The sequence below is a fragment of the Leptosomus discolor genome, chromosome 10, assembly GCF_034619465.1.
Source record: "Leptosomus discolor isolate bLepDis1 chromosome 10, bLepDis1.hap2, whole genome shotgun sequence".
NCBI lineage: Eukaryota > Metazoa > Chordata > Aves > Leptosomiformes > Leptosomidae > Leptosomus > Leptosomus discolor.
The window spans coordinates 19,627,210-19,645,150 of record NC_141400.1 but is presented as its reverse complement, the minus strand read 5'-3'; positions in this window follow the sequence as shown (position 1 = coordinate 19,645,150).

Below are 17,941 nucleotides of genomic sequence, written 5' to 3'. Positions count from 1 at the left end.
TATTCCTTTGCCATCCATTGGCATCCCTGTGGCGTAAGGACATTGAGGGCTAGAGGGAAAGGAGGCAGAAACACCTGCCTGGCAGCCTCATATTAGTGTTCCTAATTGTTGAATTAATCCTCTCTTCATACAGCATGCTTTCATGCTGCTGCTGTTTTTAAGTGGTCAAAAATATATGCTGTATAATCAATACAAGCATAATATCTGACAAACAACACAGAGAAAAGGGACTGCTAAAGAGAAACACAAGGGAGTAAATTTCCCCCATCTTTTACATTACTTTCATTATTTTAATTAGTGGCTTTTTTTTTAATTCTTAGTCATGGCAGGATTTTCCATGAATGGGCCTTAAGGAATACAGAGGTACTCTTGGCAGATTCCTGTTCAGTAACTGAATCTATTGCCTTGGGTTATGGGAGCACCCTGAAAGATGAAGCAGCAGTTTTTATTGAGTTATCCTCAGAATTTTGAAGATCCCTGTGGGACTCTGGGCCGTGGAGCGATGAAAGCCCAGGAGCTCACGGGCCAGCTCTGAGCCCTGTGTGGTTTCCTGGTGGTACAGCCTGGGTTAGCTGCTCTGATGGCTCTGCATCCTCCTGGCTATAAGCAACACTGCTTAAAATTCAGCCTTAATCTGTGTTTCTCATTAAAAGCACAGAGAAATTCAATAGGTTACTCTCTCTTACGGTACTCGTTTCACATTGTGTTTGTGAGTGTTAAGAGCACTGTGACTTACTGATATAACTTTTTTTTTTTTTATCCTGGACAGGTGAGGTCATAGCCAAATCCCGTAAAAGTCCTTTGAAGTCTTTTCACTGATTTTGCTGGTAGTTGGAGCTCCCTGGGCTTTAGACTGAGCAGTAATCAGCACAAAAGCGGAAGCCTTATTTCCTTGCAGAGTATAAACATCCCTGCTACTGAACACACTAAGGTGAGGGGCAGTTTGGGGCAGTTTTCCACAGCAGCAGGACTTACCTGAGTCCTGGTTTGAAGCACCAAGGGCTTTGTGGCTCCTTTGTCCTGGTCCTGGGCTCTCAGCAACTCCAGGCTCAGCCCCGCCAGCCCCCAGGCTCACAGCCTGCAGAGCACAGCTCATACACCTGCAGGAGAAGCTCACACATACCTGAACTGTCTTCTGGGCCCTGGTGCCAAAGGCTCTCAGAGCAAAACCCTTTTTATGGGGAACTGCTCGCTTTCCCTCAGCTGTGTGTCCAAAATAGGGGGTTCTCTTCCCATAAAGCGCTCTCCCCATTACTCTGCTCTGCAAATCACCAGGCAGAAAATGCTGGTGCATTGGGGAAGATTTTATTCTGTGTATTACTTAAAGAGTGCTTACATCCAGCTTCCCTCGAAGTAGGAAGCCTAAATCCAGCTTCCTCCCTTTGTTCTCTCTCAGATTTCTCCTATGGTTGTTCCAGCAAGTGAGTCCTTATGCTGTATGTGTGTTCAATGAAAGCAAGATGAGAGAAAAGGAATAATTGCTCAGGGTATTCACCAAGGAGATGGAAGGGTCTGAAGCTGCCCTGAAACGCTTGTTTTACTGAAGCCCTCCACCTCTGCTGAGGGTGTATCCACACAGTCACCTCCACAGAGGTAGGCAAGGGCATCCCTTACCAGCAGCTACTTGAAAAAAGAGCTGTTATACACAAATGCAGTACAGTAGCGTGTTTTTAATCCAATATTTATTTAAAACCAGTCTTCCCACATCCCCCCTGGAGCACTCCATCACAAACACAACTGTGTTGTACCTGTGGGCTATGGGCACCCAAGCACCCAGCCAGCCCCTGGCTGTCCACATACATGAAATATTTCCCTGACTACAAAGTTTCTGTCAAGCTGTGGCTCATAAAGAACAAAGGGGTGAGAATCTGGGCTGGTGAATATCGTTGAGGTTCCATTAAGCCAGCACTGTGATGCTGATTTACACCTGCAGACCATTTAGGCCAGTACTCCCTGCCCTACCCCGGCAATTTTATGAATCAAGCCTGATTGCAGAATACGCACATCTGAGCCAAGTGAGTGATGTTTGACAAGCTTGCCTGAAATCTCGTTAAACATTCTCTTCATTCATGAGCGTTAAGAGTTCGTCGAGGATTTTCCATTATTCATTCCAAGTGTGCAATATTGCAAGCACAATTTAGGACGGGTCAGGCGGAAACTTTATTAACTATGATAAGAGTGAGAGAGTTTTCAGACAGCATCTCCCCCCTGCTCCCCTCTTCTCTGCCAAGTGATTGTGGAAATCCAGCCTACATACAGTTCCAGGAACAAAAGAAAGGGGTTGGGAAAACAGTAATTTCACTGTTAGCAAAGCCAGGTACCCATCCCTCAGAGGCTGGGCTCCTCAAGTGCCTTGCTGACTGCCCCCATTCTAAGAAGGAATCGAACAGTAAATAAGGTGGCAACACGCAGAGACTCTGGTGGGGCCCAGAGGAGTGGCCCGCCCAGGGTCATCTTTGCTCAGAAGTAGGGAGTTGGAAGCAATCGGGGGCGGTTAGCTTTCTGTTAGAAGGAATGTTCTTTTAGTTAGGAGAGACGTCACAGCCAGACCTCTCAAATCTTAAATAGAAATAATTTTGCCACCACAAACGAGCTGCAAAGCTTTTGATTTGTTATTGTCAGTGTAAATTAACAAAACCTGGGTTTGGCTCAAATGCCAGGTGTTTTTTCTTTGCTTTTAGTATATGTGGTAATGTAAGGATGATGTCAGCAATAGCCCTTCTGTCCCTATTTTATTGATTCAGGTGATTTATATTTACTCTACTCAAGCTATGAAGTTTCAACTTTAGCAGGCAAGGGCTGGCAATGCAGACTTTCTCAGTGTCAGAAATGTCATTTTATGATGACTTTTTCCAAAGGAAAAAACCCAAAATGTTGCTGTCTTTCATTTTAAACTCAGCATTTGCAGGAAGGCTTTGCAGTTTTGCATCCAAAAGCCTCGCCTCGAGTCTGGTAGGAGCTGTAAAGCTTCCAAGATGACAAACAGACGTGTCAAAATCATGCAATATTCAGGAGCAGAAGGGATGAGTTTTGCCCATCTGCGAGAAACTGGAATAAGGCTCCCACTGCCGGCAACTGGCGTCTCCAGTGCTTCAAGGGTTACACTGGGGCACTGCTGCTGCTGCGCTAATACAGCCTAAGCTGATATTAGCCAAGCTTAACTTCTTTCAGCAGTTTGCAGATGGGAAGGGGGTGGGACATCCCGGAGTCAGCAGTTCTTCAACAAGTCCCTGAACGCCAGCTCCGGCGGTGTGAGCTCCAGCCATGAGCTGACTGCCTGCACGGGGAGAGGAGGGAAACCGGCTTCCCCTGGACCTGGTAAGTCCGTGGCTATTTGTTTGGGCGGTTTTGGCTTTTTTTTTTTTTTTTTTTTTTTTTTTTTTTTATTCTTGAAATCTCGATGAGGAGCCGGGGTGGCTCCAGGCAGGACCCCGGTGAGCTTTGCTCAGCCCCAGGGTGACCGCAGGCTCTGCTGCAGCTGGGCTCCAGGATGCTGAGCAGAATACAACCCCCCAGAAAAATAACTTTTTTTAAAAAAAAAAGATGTGTGAGAGATCTCTCTGCAGAGAGGGACCCCACGGTGGCTGCTGCTGAGTTTCTCGGGGCTGCAGTGCGAGGAGAGTCCGCCAGCAGGGGGATGAAGCAGCAGCACCACCAGCAAGAGTTTGTGGCTTTTGCAGTTTCCTGTTGTTTCAGATGTTTCTAACAGTCTTAGACGGCGTGGGAGAAGCTCCAGCCCGGCTCTGGCTGGAGATCACAGCGCTGTGGGGCTCCAGGAACCCTTCGAGGCACCTCTGTGGGCTCAGTGGTGGCAGCAGCTCTGCCTGCACCTCCCGGCCGCGCACCGGGGACAAGGTCATTCGGATGTAGAGGTGCAGGCTGGTTTCTGCCCCAGGAGATATCTGCTGGTTTGGGGTTTGTTCTCCCAAACTCCTCACCCCACAGGTCGGGGCTTGTTTCTGAGAGCCGGAGCTCTGCAGAGACTGGCAAACTCGGGTATTTGTTGTTGACACCCAGGCAGTTTCTAAGCTTTTTCTCTATATCGAGAAAATTCAGCCCCCCTGACACCAAGGTAGGCTCTTTGTGATGGATGTCGCTGTTCTGTGGGATCTCCAAATGCTGGTGGCTGAGATGTGCCTTTGCCAAAGCTATGCAGAGGTGGTAGGTTCCAAGCCTTAAGTGTGCCATGTGATGCAGTTCCTCATCAAACACTATGGATTTAGGATGAGAGGAAATGTCCTCAGGTTGCGCCGGGGGAGGTTTAGTTTGGACATGAGGAAAAATTTCTTTACTGGGAGAGCGGTCAAACATTGGAACAGGCTGCCCAGGGAGGCGGTGGAGTCGCCGTCCCTGGAGGCGTTCAGAAAACGGATCGGTGTGGCACTTCAGGACACGGTTTGGTGGGCATGGTGGTGTTGGGTTGATAGTTGGACTTGATGATCTTAGAGGTCTTTTCCAACCTTATGACTCTCTGATTGGCATCTCCTTCAAGCACCTAACCACGTGTGCTCCATCCATGTGGGAAGGGCCTGAGGGTGCGTGGGGTGCAAACGCTCTTGGGGGTGCACCCTGGTGTCAGGCACAGAATGTGGAAACCTTCTCTGTGGGTGTGAAACACCAGCTCTGGACGTTGAGTGTGTTTTCTTGCTTGCTGTGTTGCATTAGCATGGTGCGCCCCATCTTTTGGGACGATGGGGACAGGTGAGGTTGGAAATGTGACAAGGATGCTTTCAGGGCTTTTGGGGAGGCTGCTGCGGAGGGTGGAGGGGCCCTGCTTGCTCCTGGAGGCGTAGAGCACGGCAGGTCAGGCACGGTCACCGGGTACAGCTGCCGAGGTGGCTGTGTGCAGCTGCAGGGCCTCCTTGGAGAATCTTCTGCACCACCAAATGTGTGGTTGGTTGCTGTTTACCAGCGCGGTGACAGCGGTCCCTAGTGCAGTGACCATTTCTGCCATGAGCAGCCTGTTTTTACTGGTTTCACCTGCAAGAGAGAAAAGTCGTGCTCCTTTAAAAGCACGGTGGTGCTCTCACACACAGAAAACACGCAGAGATTATTTTGAGAAGCTCTGGCTGTTCGTGGGCACTGTGGTTCGGTGATGGCCGTAGGCTGCTGGCGTGGGCCCCAGGCGGACGGCGGGCGCAGAGGGGGCTGTGCAGCGGGCCAGGCTGCCACACCACGCTTCTCCTGCAGTAAGAGGAGGGAGTTGCTTTCCTTCAGGTTTTTGGCACGTGACCTGCCTCTTTCTCAACCCTTATTTTCCTGCCCCTTCTTGCACTGCAAGGTTGCCAAATGAGCCTTGAGCAACTTTCAAAGCCGCCTTTGGCAGCTGGTTTGTTTTTGGGATAAAGCCTGGACCTGATACAGGCAGTCACGTTGTATGTGCCCAGGGTCTGGATAAAACCCTGCTCCCTCCAGGTTTACTTAAACCTTTGGGGTCCCCTCACTCCTTCTGGTCTGCATGCTTCAGAAAAGCACTACAACTTGCAAGGCACTTGATTGGTAATTAACCTGGTCTAATTATAGACAGCTTACTGTAAGTGAGGGATACAACCGTATTTATTATAGTTAGATCATGACATGACTGTTACTTTTTTTAAGCTCCCAATTTTTATGCCATTTTCTAGTTTCAGATTCCAGTGTGATGGTCAGAATGCCATCTTCACAGGCACATGTTTGACACGACTGGCAGAGGGCCTTTTGGTCGGCTCATTGCTCATATGGCTCTGCTTTTACTTGCTTTTATAGCAAGTTTTGGAGCTCTTCAAGCTGTAATATCAGCTTAAAGAGAATTGTTCCTTTTAATAAAGACAGCGCTTAGCTATTATACGGTACAGGCTAGCAGGTCTCAGCCTCAGTCTACGTCTTTCTGATGAAAGTCCGTGGTGTGATGCTGCATGGGCAGCATCCTGCAGGCAGCAACAGCCCAATTCCCAGGATCTTCATGGCTGGAGGCAGTGCCAGCTGCAGTTTGGCCTGCTTAGCTCTGCTGCAAACACTTTCTACATACCTTCTTCATATTACAGAAGGCAACACGAAATTGAAATTTGACCGAGTAAGAGTTTCAGTCCAGTCTGAACTGTCAGCGAAACAATGCGGGTTAATGCACGGCTGGGAAGTGGTGTACGAAATGCTCCTGTTCTTTCCTGTCCTCTGCAGGACTAGCTCAGAGCGTGCCATTGCGTCGTCTCTTAAGCATTATGGAAAGTATCCTGTTATAAGTTTGTTTTGCTCTGTGTCACTTTGGGGGAAGCATTCTCAGGGCTCCCATATTCGCTTGAATGTAAAGCAATGGAGGATGCTCAGGGTGTTCTTGAGAAACCACTTAATTCTGGTACTGCAGCCAAAAGGAATGGCTGCAAGAAACCCTAAAAGGTTTGCAGCCAGATCCGACCCCCTGTGTCATTCCCTGGGCCGCTGCACAAGTAGTTGTGCTGGGAAGGGCAGGGTGGGAGTGGGAACGACACTAGGGGCAGGAGGCAGGCAGGAGGGCTCCTTGCACTGGGAGGACTCGCTACGCCATCCAGCCACAGCCTGGGGTGTCGTGGCCATCACAGCCTGCAGTGGGTTGGGGAGCTGCCCTGCTCCCACCGGCCGGGGCCAGGCGAAGCGCAGGGTGGCCGCTGTGACCAGTCCCTGTGGCCACGTGCTGCAGTTCCAGCATTAAACGAAGCCACCCCGAGCCATGCTGCCACCATGGTCTGCAGCTGTCCTCCCCGCATGCACCCTGCTGGCTCCATCGTGGCACCAGTGCTGATGATGCCATATGATCACCCCAGGAGGGGGTTAGCTTGGAAAATAACATTTTTTTTTGGTTATTTTTGCAGGATAACTAGTTTTCTGCCAACTCAGTTGCCTGCTCTGACCAACAGCCATGTGCCCCAGGTGGGGCATAAGGCAGAGGGGAGCACCAGCCAGCAGTGGGGAGCCTCATGGCCCCGTCCAGCCATGGTGTGGGTTTGGGTCACCCCATCCCGCTGTACAAACAGCGAGCAGAAATCAAACCTGGTGCAGCATGTGCACGCAGTGGGAGAGCAGCCGAGGCCAGCTCCTGCCTTCTGGTGTCCTTTCAACCCTCCCCCTCAGTATGTGCGACTGGTCTCGCACATACTGACCACACAGACGCGGCCAAGGACAGGGTGTGAATGGTCATGGAGAGCCCAGCCGGGCTGGAAACTGGCAGTAGGGACTTGTGTGTGCTTGTCTTTGCCTGGCTGTGGGGACAGAGCGGAGCCAGTCCACAACAGCCAGGGCAATGCATGCTTGTGTACCTGCTTCTTCCCTGCCTGGGTATGCAAGAGTGGAAAATATCACCCCAAATCTCCTTTCTTCCACCCAGACCTGGGCTAGGGGCTTTGCAGACTGAGATGGCCACAGAGGGCCATCGGATGCAGACTGAGATGGCCACAGAGGGCCATCGGATGCAGACTGAGGTCGCCGCAGAGGTGGGGAGACTGAAAAAGAGCCTTGCAGTGAGCTGCTGAGGGTGTTACATCCCACCTGGGTGCGTTGAAGGGCAGCATGCAGTCTGCAGGGGTACAAAAAGGGATCCCCAAGGGCTCTGAGTAGCCTGTGGGTCAGGGCTGGGAGTCCAGCCTCTGCTGAGCAATGAAAGTTGTGCTTTTCATGGAGGAAAGAAAGGGGGGGGGGGGGGGAAAGAAACGAGAACAATGAAATGGGAACTAGCAAGGTCTGGAGCTAAACTTCCCCAGCCTGATGGGTGAGGTGGTTGGACCCTCTTTTCCTTCCCCTGCCACATCTGGCTGGTGGTCCCTGTGCTGCTGCATTGACCAGCACTGACACTGCTGCAAAAACTTCAGGTTACAGACGTTCTTAGCTGGACCATGGCCTCTACAGAGAGTACTAAGGTTTGTTTAAATCCAATCAGTTCTTGAAGGCAAACGTTAAAACTTTGCCTGGCAACAAGCCATCAAGCTCTTTGCAGAGCACCTTTGTCTTTCCGCTTTGCAAAATCGGCAGTCATGGGTGCAGCTGCCTTTTCCCTCTCCATTCACTGCTTCTCTTTGTACTCTGCCCCAGATAACTATTTTTATGCAATTATTTAGGTTGTTTGTTCACTGGCTGTCACGCAGCATTCAAGAGCCATATAGTATATGGGACGATCAACCATCAATGTCACTCAAAAATAACTACAACCACCAAAACCACCCCAACAAAATGCCTTCTTCAGAAGCAGTGAGATTTACAAATGTTCAGGGGTACCTCTGGGAAGGGGGGAGCTTTGCAGACGCTCTGCAAGCAGCTTCTGGAATTGAACCCCAGCCTCACCAGGAGCAGCACCGTGGTGCAACGCAGTGACAGGCAACGGCCCCACTTTAATAAAGGCGCTTAAACACGAGCCACAGCAAACATGCACAGGATTCACTGGCACCTGCAAACGTTGACATAAGGGGCAAATTCTCTCCTGCTTTAGTCACCCCTCTGGGTCGCTGACTGCGAGCCGAGGAAGCTGGCGGCTTGCAGGCAGGGAAGGATCAGGCTGTGGTTTCGCCAGATGAACCTCTGCTGCCCCTGAGCTGGACTTGGCACAGCTGTGTGAGCGGTCCCCATAGAGCTGCAGGGGAAAGACCAAAGAGCGAGAAGCCCACCCAGCTTTAGGGGTTTGCTTTTGCTTCTGGCTGGTTCTTCTAGCTCGGAGGAACTGCCTGAGCCTGCTCGGGGTGAGCACACAGAGCCACGCTGGCACAAGAGGGTTGAGACGAGAGCGATGAGGGGGACAGTGGCAAAAATATCCCAGATGGATTTTGCCATCTGCACTTCATTCTCTGCACCCACAGGCTGAGGTTTTTAGCCTGGTCAGTGAAATCTTGTGTTCATCACATGCTAGCACCGGGCAATGTTTTGAGGACATTTGAGCAGTTAGAGGAGCTTTTTTGCCACCATGCCTTAGGCAATCGATAGACTTCAGAGACAACGGAGCTCTGAGCTGTTGGGTTCTTCCCTTCTGGTAGGAAACTTAAAATACTTGCATGGGCTTCCTAATGCTTCGTTATCCAGACGAGTGGCAGATTTGGACCAGGATCCCAGTCTCAGCTTTCCTGTGTGCATGAGTCACAGCGGCTTCAGGGTGCTGCTGCACCGCTCTGCCCGGGCGTGCGAAAGGTATTTTTAGGTTAGTTCACATCTGTGAGCTGTGTCTGAGCATGGTGAGGGGGTGTGGGACTGGAGGATGAAGCATTCGGGGCGGGGTTGGCATCAGAGACTGGATAGGTGGACTTAATGCAGAGGGATGAGGATGAGCTGGCAGCGTGGTCCCTGCGTGGCTCCAAGCATGGGGCATTTCCAGCCAGCCGGGTGGTGGATTTTGCTCTCTGAAACATTACAAGCGTGTAAAGTAAAATCTCCACACAGCCACTGAATTATTTATTGCATAATTTCTCTTGGCAAGGGACTGGTATGCTGTAGATGTTTTAGATACTTTAAATACCTCTATTTATGTGCGATTACTGTGCTCTTTCTGTAAAATCGGACTTTCAGGACATTGAGCTCCTTGTTAGAATTTTTCCCTTTTTAGTGGATGCTTGCAAGGATCTGGTGTCTTGCAAATACACCTCCTTGCAAACTCATTTCTCAGCGGTGCTGGGAGCTGGAGGCCAGTGCGGCTCCTCCGGGTTGCTTGGAGCTTCCCACCCTTGGTCTGCACCCTGCCTTTGGCCTTTGGGTGGCGAGGAGGCTGGTGGAGATTGGTGGGTCAGCGGGGCCCCTGCGCCCAGCGCTGGGCTCTGCCACCAGCTTGGGTCCTGGGGAACCACAGTGGAGCTGTGCTGAGGAGGAGCCCGTGCTGTTCACGCACCAGATACTTGGCGAGAAAGAGTGTTTCAGGAGTGCGAGATGTCTCTGCAATAACGCTGGTGGCACAAGTGTTAACCATCAGTCATGCAGAGCAGGGGGAAATTTTATTCTTTTTATATATGCACAAGCATAGAGATCCACAAATGCAGATACATAATTGTATGTGTGTATATATGCGTATATAACGGTACCCAATCCTTATGTATATATAACGGTACCCAATCCTTTAGCAGCCTTTTCTCTGTGACAGTTTTTCTGCACCCGGGGTGAAACTGCCTGCCTCTCCTGAAAAAATCCAGCTTGTATCACTGGGCCAAGTCTATACCACAGCCCCAACAAACGATGTGCTGCACCGGCGCCTTCCGTTCATCCCTGTCCTATCCACGCAGGAACCAGAGGTCATGGCAAGCGTTGCCGGCTTCCTCGCCTGAATTTATTTGCCTTCTTCCTCTCCAGCAGATCAAAGCAGCTTGACCTGGCTGCAAAGCCTTTTTCCATGGCAGATAACTCTGCCTCGCTGAGCGGGGAGGGACAGCGCTGGCGGGGGGTGAGTGGGAAGGCAGTGGCACAGGGACAGTCCCCGACAGCCTCGCTGCAGCCCCATGTCTGCTTCGGGTGCCCCAGACAGCTCCCCAGCTCGGGGTGCACCCAGCCCCCAGACAGCTCCGCCAGCACGAAAGCAATTCGGGCTAAAGAGGCTTATGTACCATTGAAACCTCGTTCTTTAATAGTCTTGCTGGCAAACAGCCAGTTCAACAGATTGGATGGGGCTGATTCCCAAAGGAAAGGAAGAAGGATGTTTTTCATTAGTAAATTTTTATATTTCATTTTATAACCTGCTTTTATTACATTTTTCACTTGCTGGATGCTTCTCCAGCGTCCGCTCCCTGCAGAGATGCCACAGCCTCGCAGGCATCGTGTGCCTTTCCTCCCTAGTTCGCTATCCATGCGAATAGATGTCCCAGAGCAAATCCATGTTCTGCATCCATCGTCTCTCACACCTTCATACATTGTCTGAGTCCCAGCAATAATCCAAAAAAAGCAATTTTATCTCTAAACTGATTCCTTTTTCTTCCCTGGTTGTGACTCATTGAGTTATAGTGGAACTGTACTCAACGAGGACTAGTGCCTTCGCTTTAATTCTTAAACTAAATATACAATTATGAATTGACCCTGCAAAGAATTGTGTAGCTAAGTAAAACACAGTAATCGTGGTTCATATATTTTTGCACTTGGGAGTCAGTTTTTTCACTCACGGTGGGTAAAATTATGCATCTGTAAGAATTTGTTTTGTCTCATTTTGGTGGGTAGGGGTCATTTTTTTTTAATGGAAAACAGTTTTGATGAAAATATACTGTCCCAAAAACCAAGGCAGTGATACATGATGCAGAAGCTGTGGGAGTTCGCTTCAGTGTGATCTGACGGAAGGCGAGAGACGTGAAATAGGGAGAAGGGGTATAGTGCAATGTGCCACTTTATAGGAGCAAAAGCAGGTAAAGTTGAAGAAAGTTTTAAATAGCGTTAGCCTCGGCTTGGCGGATAATCCCAATAACTGCAGAATCCCAAGTAGTTACATCTGATTAATCCTTGCAGGGTACAGAGGGTCCCTGTGTACACATCTAAGTGTGAGAGAGGTCAGGGCTGCGGGGTTGCCGGTGCCCGAGCTGCTTGCGGAGGGATGCAGGCTGAGTAATGATGCGTTTCATCATCATGATGTGTTTCATCATCATGATGTATTCCGGGTCACTGTTGTGGTGATGTGTTTATACCACAATTACACGTGTAGGACAGAAGCGGTGAGGAGCTGTGCAAAAGTATGTGAGCCAAGTATCGCTTGTCCTGTGCTTCATTTTGGGGCTCTTTACTGGATTTCTGCACGTTGGTTCTTCCATACTTTCAGATACTTTTGGTGCCCATATGTTCCCTTTATATTTTTCATTCCCTTTAATCTTCCTCAAGGGGTTTGTAAGGCTCGCAGGTTGTCTGGTTTCCTCTCTCATGGCAGTGCAACTCTTTCGTAGGGTTTTCAGTCGCTATCTATAATGATCAATAAGTATACAACGGCATCTCCTCCCTGTGGTTAACACTGTTCAGCTGGCTTTGTGCCTGCTATAAAGTGTGGCATTACCATTTCCATAAACATCATAGTGTAAAACTATTAAAGAATAAAATTGACCTAATCTCTAACTAGCTGAAAACAGAAAGGTGGCCAAGTGCCTTGAGATTCCCACATTTTCTTCTCTTTCATTACAACAAATGAGGAAAAAATCTGCAGGTTCTGAGTAAACTGGATATCGCATTTGTGGCTGAAAGACAACAAAGGCTGGACTTCAGTTTTTGCTGTTGGAGATCTCATGAGGTCACTTATTCTCATAAAATCTCTCGCATCTCTGTCTATGCAAGTGTGAGACCAGTCTGCTGCAGAACGGCCAGGGTCCCCCCTCCTTGGCTGAGCCCCACCGTGACCCAGACAGGCCTTAGGCCGGGAACTGAGGGTTCATCCAACTCCTCATCTTCTGTGCCCATACAAGTAAAATTTGCGGAGGTGTATGGCAGAGGCTGGCTTGGCGTCGCCTCTGGTTTTAATTACAGCAGTGATTAGGAATTCATAGCCTGTGGTCTCCCAAGAGCTGCTGCCTTGGCCAAGTTAGAGACAGTCAGTGGTACCTGAGCCGCATTTAATGACAGCAGCACCTCCTGGGGTTGCTGTCCCACTGTGGGCTTGACTGAAGCTTGGGAAAATTAAAAAAAAACACCAAAAAAGAAGAAAAAAAAAAAAAGAAAAAAGAAAAAGGATTGTACTCTGCAAGCAGTACACAAAATCCTCAGATGCCCTCTGCCTGCACGGTTACAGCAGCTTCTGTGCACGTTTTCAGAAACACATTAATGGTTGCAGTAGCTCTGGTTTAAATGAGTAAACGGCTTCCAGTGGTGCACTCCGACTGACGCCTGCCAGTTTTACGTGCCCCTGTGAATTCTGATGCTCCTTTACCCTCTGTAAATGGAAACCCTCACGTAGTGACATAGTCACAACGTGATTTGGATCCTCATCTCAAAGTCACCCGAACCTTGTGTACAGAGTGCTGCGGGTGTGTTTTCCTTCTGCAGGGGAAGGTAAGGGGGAACGGTCCGAACTTTGCTGGGTGTCCCCTTGTGCAAATCTTGTGTCGCCGACCACGTTTCAGGAAAGCAACTACAAATCTCAGAGCCTGGGGTCTGCAGAGCTGAATGGGGAGAAAACACAGCTTTAGGAGTTCAAAGAGCTCATATTGTTTCACTGGAGTGAAATCCCTCTAAATCTGCCTCTCTGGATTGAGATGTTTTAGATCCTGTAAATTCTGTTTCCTCAGTGAAATGAATGAGCAGCCAGTGCCGTAGCCAAGGACACGGATCTGCAGCGACTGCCGGCTGACAGGGATATTCCTCTTGCTGCAGCTCACACGGAGAGAAGCTGTGGGGCTGCAGGCTCTGAGCCACTGGGTGTCCGCTGGCTGCGTTTGTAGTTCCCCACTGCAAACAGTTAATTCTCTCAGACATACTGAAAAGCTGCTTATTTGATTTTGCTTTAGTGCTATAAAGTTGAAATAATAGCCTTTTTTGTGTGTGCTTGGATATAGAGATAGTAATTAGACATTTCGCCCAGTTTCCAACATAAAATAAATCACCCGCCTCTTCTCTACCCCGCTGTGAATGTATGATGGGCAGGAAGATAAAGGCATCTCAAAAGGAGTTCTCCTTCCCAAGCAAGCACCCGGGCGCTGATGTAATGGTAGGAAGGATGTGATTGCCCGGCCGCACCAGACGGGTAAAATTCTAATGGTATTATGCATACACCAGTAGTCTGAGGCTGTTCCCACACTGGTTTATGTCCCTAAAACTCCATTGAGTGCACTGGAGTTACAGAATCACTTCCAGCAGGAAAAGATCAAAACCGAATTGCACAATAGTGCCATTTGTAACGAACAAAAAATAAATAACTAAGCATTGTCCCCGTGGTGATTGCCTCTTAACAAAGGCTGGCTGGTGACTCAAAGCCCAGTGTCGCTGCTAGCTAGCCGAAAACTGGCGGCAGAAGCCCTGTTCACCCCAAACCCTGGGCGTGGGAGGTTTCAGGGGTGCCAGCCAACTTGGGCAGCCCCAGGCTCTCTCGCATGGCTGTTCCCTCCGAGCGACTAACCAGCACTTCTTCCATTCTCAAAACCGCTTTCTCCTGTCCCCCTCCTTGCGTATTTGTTTCTCTTTGCTCTGCCGTGGGTGTACTCCAGAAACGCAGCGTTCATGGGAAGCGCTGTTTGGGATAAGTGGAAATGGGATCGCCACGTGCTCTGCTCGCTCACGGGGAACGCGCCCCGCAGCAGGGCGGGGGATTCACCGCAGGGCACGGCAACGGGGCAAAACTGCTGGAGAAGGGGTGCGGAGAGCATCCTGCCGCTGGTCCCGGGGCCGAGCTGGCGGCAGCGCCTGGTTGCGGCGCGCTCTGGGGCGTGATGCTGCTTGCTGACGGGAAGCCCAGCCCCAACTGTGCTGTTTTCATCACCATGATTATTATTCTTTATTTTCCTGATCACATGAGGAATGTGTTCACGGAGGCTGTGACCGGGAGGTGCTCGCCTGCTCGGCTCGGCTCGACTCGTTGGAGCAGGCTGCGCTCCAGGTAGCCCCAAGCCCTGCTTCTGCAGCTGGGGTAGGAGGGTGCCAGTGTGCTTCTCCCCTGTCCGGACCCCGCTGCTCCTCCCAAACACACCTGGGCCCCTTTCCTGGCCACCTTCCCAAGGTAGGTTTGCTGGCCCAAGCAGATCAAGTACGGGCTCATCCCGGATCGCTTTGGGACGCAAAAATCGAGATTAGCTGTTGCAAAAGGCGAGCTGGATGAGCTTTGTAGTGCAGAACTCAAACATGATTGGAAGTGTGGCGGTCAGTGGCTGAAGTTACAGGTCTCAGGTTGAATAAAAGGTGCTGGGAACTTCCCTTGACTGGGTAAGTTCACTCTTGAGAACAGGATGTTCTCAATGTGTATGTTTAATCTCCATTGAACTTAGGGTACCAAGTGAAAGCAGGAAAACGCAAGCAGATGAGTTTGTGAACCTTCTCCTTCCCACACTAGCACTTCTACTTAACTCTCCCAGGGATCCCAACACACTTGTTGCGTTTGGGCAGAAAACTAAGTATTTTCTGATATTATTTCCCCTTGTTGATGCCCAGCAGTGTGCTTAGAACGAGTCACTAACAAGAAGTACTTATGTTTGGTTTGTTTTATTTAATCATAAAGGATCTAAAAATCCTTGCAGAGTTTGTGGTTACGGGAATGTCCACCACGGAAATGTGCTGACCTCCCTGGGTCAGCAGCTTCCCTTGAGCAGGGAAAAGTGAACTTCTGTCCTCCAGTTGCATTTGTTTAATCCAGCTGATGTGGCTATGACTGAAGGATTTGGGCACCTGTTCCAGTGATAGGATCTGCTGCACGACAGCAGCTCCAGGTTGGTGGGGAATGATGGCCTAAGCAGGACTTCAGCAGAAAGCAACAAAATGTGGCACAAGCGGTCAGAAACAACGAATGTACCATGAGCATCTGATTGAGTTGAACGTTCTGATGTTTCCCCTGGGAGTGGACGGAACGAGTGCTGATTCAATAGTTTCCCTGTAGGTCTTGTGTAACTTTGGCTGCAGCATGTTTTACCTTGCTGCAGAGGCAGATGCTGCCAACAGCACCTTGCTCGTGGCATTCAATGGTCCACGGTATCCCTCCTGCCACCCCAATAAGGGGAACGCGTTCCATGCAAACCCATGGAGCACTGTGCCCATCGAGCCAAAAACCAGCCAGCAATTATAAGTGATTCTTAATCTTTTTGGCCAGTTCAAAGCCCGCTTGTGGTGTCTCTAGAGCAAATTTTTCATAATCCAGGTACTGACATGAATGTCACCTGACACGTCAGAGGGATGCAAAGTTGGTGAGGGTGTAATCACACTTACTTCATTATCTGTATTACAACAGAAATAGCTTTATTCCCATATTGTACAGGGCCTGGCTTCCCACACTTGTTCTTTTTATTGCAACCCCGACTCTCGCGATCCTTTTGATGATGCTGTGAACTCCAGATGTCCATGGATGCCCTGTACCCGGAGAGATGTACAGAAAAGCTTGTCCCTGGTGCTCCTCAGGCGATACCCGCAGCCAAACAGGGCAGAAGCACGTGGCTGCAGCCAAGCATACCCCCACGGCAGCGCTGCTGCTGCTGCTTCACTGCTCCCACGAGCCCCTCCCCAGCTTTCTGCTTCCAGCTTGGCTGCGCAGGTGGATACAGAACAGTCTGACGTCCAGGGAGTCATTCTCAAGGTTTCAGTGTGACCAGCGATCGTGGCAAATTGGGCAGCTACCTTTGGTGGGACGGGCTGTGTTTCTGGGAGCAGGCAGTTTGAAGTGGGACTGGCTGAAACGCTTTTGCACAAATAGCTAATTCATCAGTACATGAATAGCTCCCTCACTGAGCTCTCTCACTTTTTTTTTTGTAGTTTGCTAGTAAAAGTGTATTTGGCAAGCTGCTTTTCATAGCCTGATGTGGAGAAATATTGAGGGCAGAAATCAGCACTCCATCCCAGTTCATCTTGGCATCATTGCAGCTGCTATTTTATCAGATGTGGGGATTTATGGAAAGATGCTCAAAGCTCAGGAGGAAATTACTCCATGGGTGGGTGTTGCCCAGTAACATCACCTGGATGCTCTTTCATTTGCTGTGATCATAACCGCCATTCCTGGGGGGGGCTGGTTGTGGTCCCAGAGGGTTTGCACAGTTGGGAACTTTCGGGAGGGCAGAGGCGCCTGAAGGATGCTGGGCTGGCACCGGGGTGCAGCATCTGGCCCAAGGGATGACTGGGCCAGAGCCCACAGAAGGGATATGGCCCCAGACACGGGCTCTGTGTCACTGCCACCTCTCCCCGCTGCCCCCCGCTCCACATAGCCCTGCCAAGGTGAGGTTAATTGTCACCATGGTTTGTTTTTCTTCTTGCTCGTGCAAACTTAAAAACCTCCTCCAGAGCCTTGCTTGGAGGGTGCCCCCCTGTTCGCAGGCTGGCCTGTGCCGGCCTCCAGAGCTCGCTCGGCACAAATACGGGAAAAGGCTGTGAGAGGGTAGTCCTGACCTTCAGCATAACCCAGACGCTGTTCCCAGGAGGAAAAAAGCTGGTTTGTGTTCACGTCAGTGGTGCCATTGTGTAGGAAGCCCTGGCCCCCCCATGGCAGCAAGGCCCCCCATTAATCAGTCGGTAGCTCCGCAAGCTGGAGGGAGGCCAGCAGGCGAGAGGAAAGGGGCTGCCTGGGCTCCTGTGGCAGAAAAGCTTTTTTCTTTAAGATCTTGACTGCTGGTGAAGTCATAAATAGAGTTGTGGGGCTTCACAGGAAACCTTAACCATTTGGATTCCCTCCTCTGCATCATCTGCTCGTCTTGTCCCTTCCAGGGCTGGCCGTTACTGGAGACTCCCTGGTGGGGAGTTGATACCGGGTCGTTGCTGTAAATATGAGCTATTTAAAATGCTTCTTGTGTACTCACCACCCAAAGACAAGTCCCCTGAGGACAGCCTCACCTCGCACCCCAGGAGCAGTGAGCTGGATGCCCAGCTCCTCTGTCCGGTGGCTTTTTCGTCAAAAGAGAAGAGTAAGGCAACCTGGGGAGGCTGTGTTCGGAAAGGCCCCCACTCGGCTGCTTTCCCAGTGAGCAGCTCTCACACCATGAGTGCGGCACAAGGCAGAACGTACGGCAGAGAGCTGCCCTCCCTGTGCCCACAGCAAAGCCACGCTGGCAGTGTAAAGAGTTGGGGTGGCAGAGTGTTACTGTCCTGTGTCATAAAACCTGTCCCCTCGCCTGTATCCTCCGTGCACAGCCCTCTCCAGAGAAAAGGAGAAAAGTTTTCTCTTTGCTTTTAGTTTCAGCGCGGTCAGAGCAGTGCAGGGGTTGGCAGCTGGGGCTGGGGAGGGGGGTCCCCAGCAGCCCTGCTGTGCCCGAGGAGCTGAGGCTCCAGCCCTTCTCTTCTTGTGCCAGGGCTGCACCCTGCGGGAATGCCCACTGGGGAATGCCCTAGCACTTCTGCCTCCCGGGAGCCACCCACCTCCTCCGTGGAGCACCTGGAGGCGTTGGGC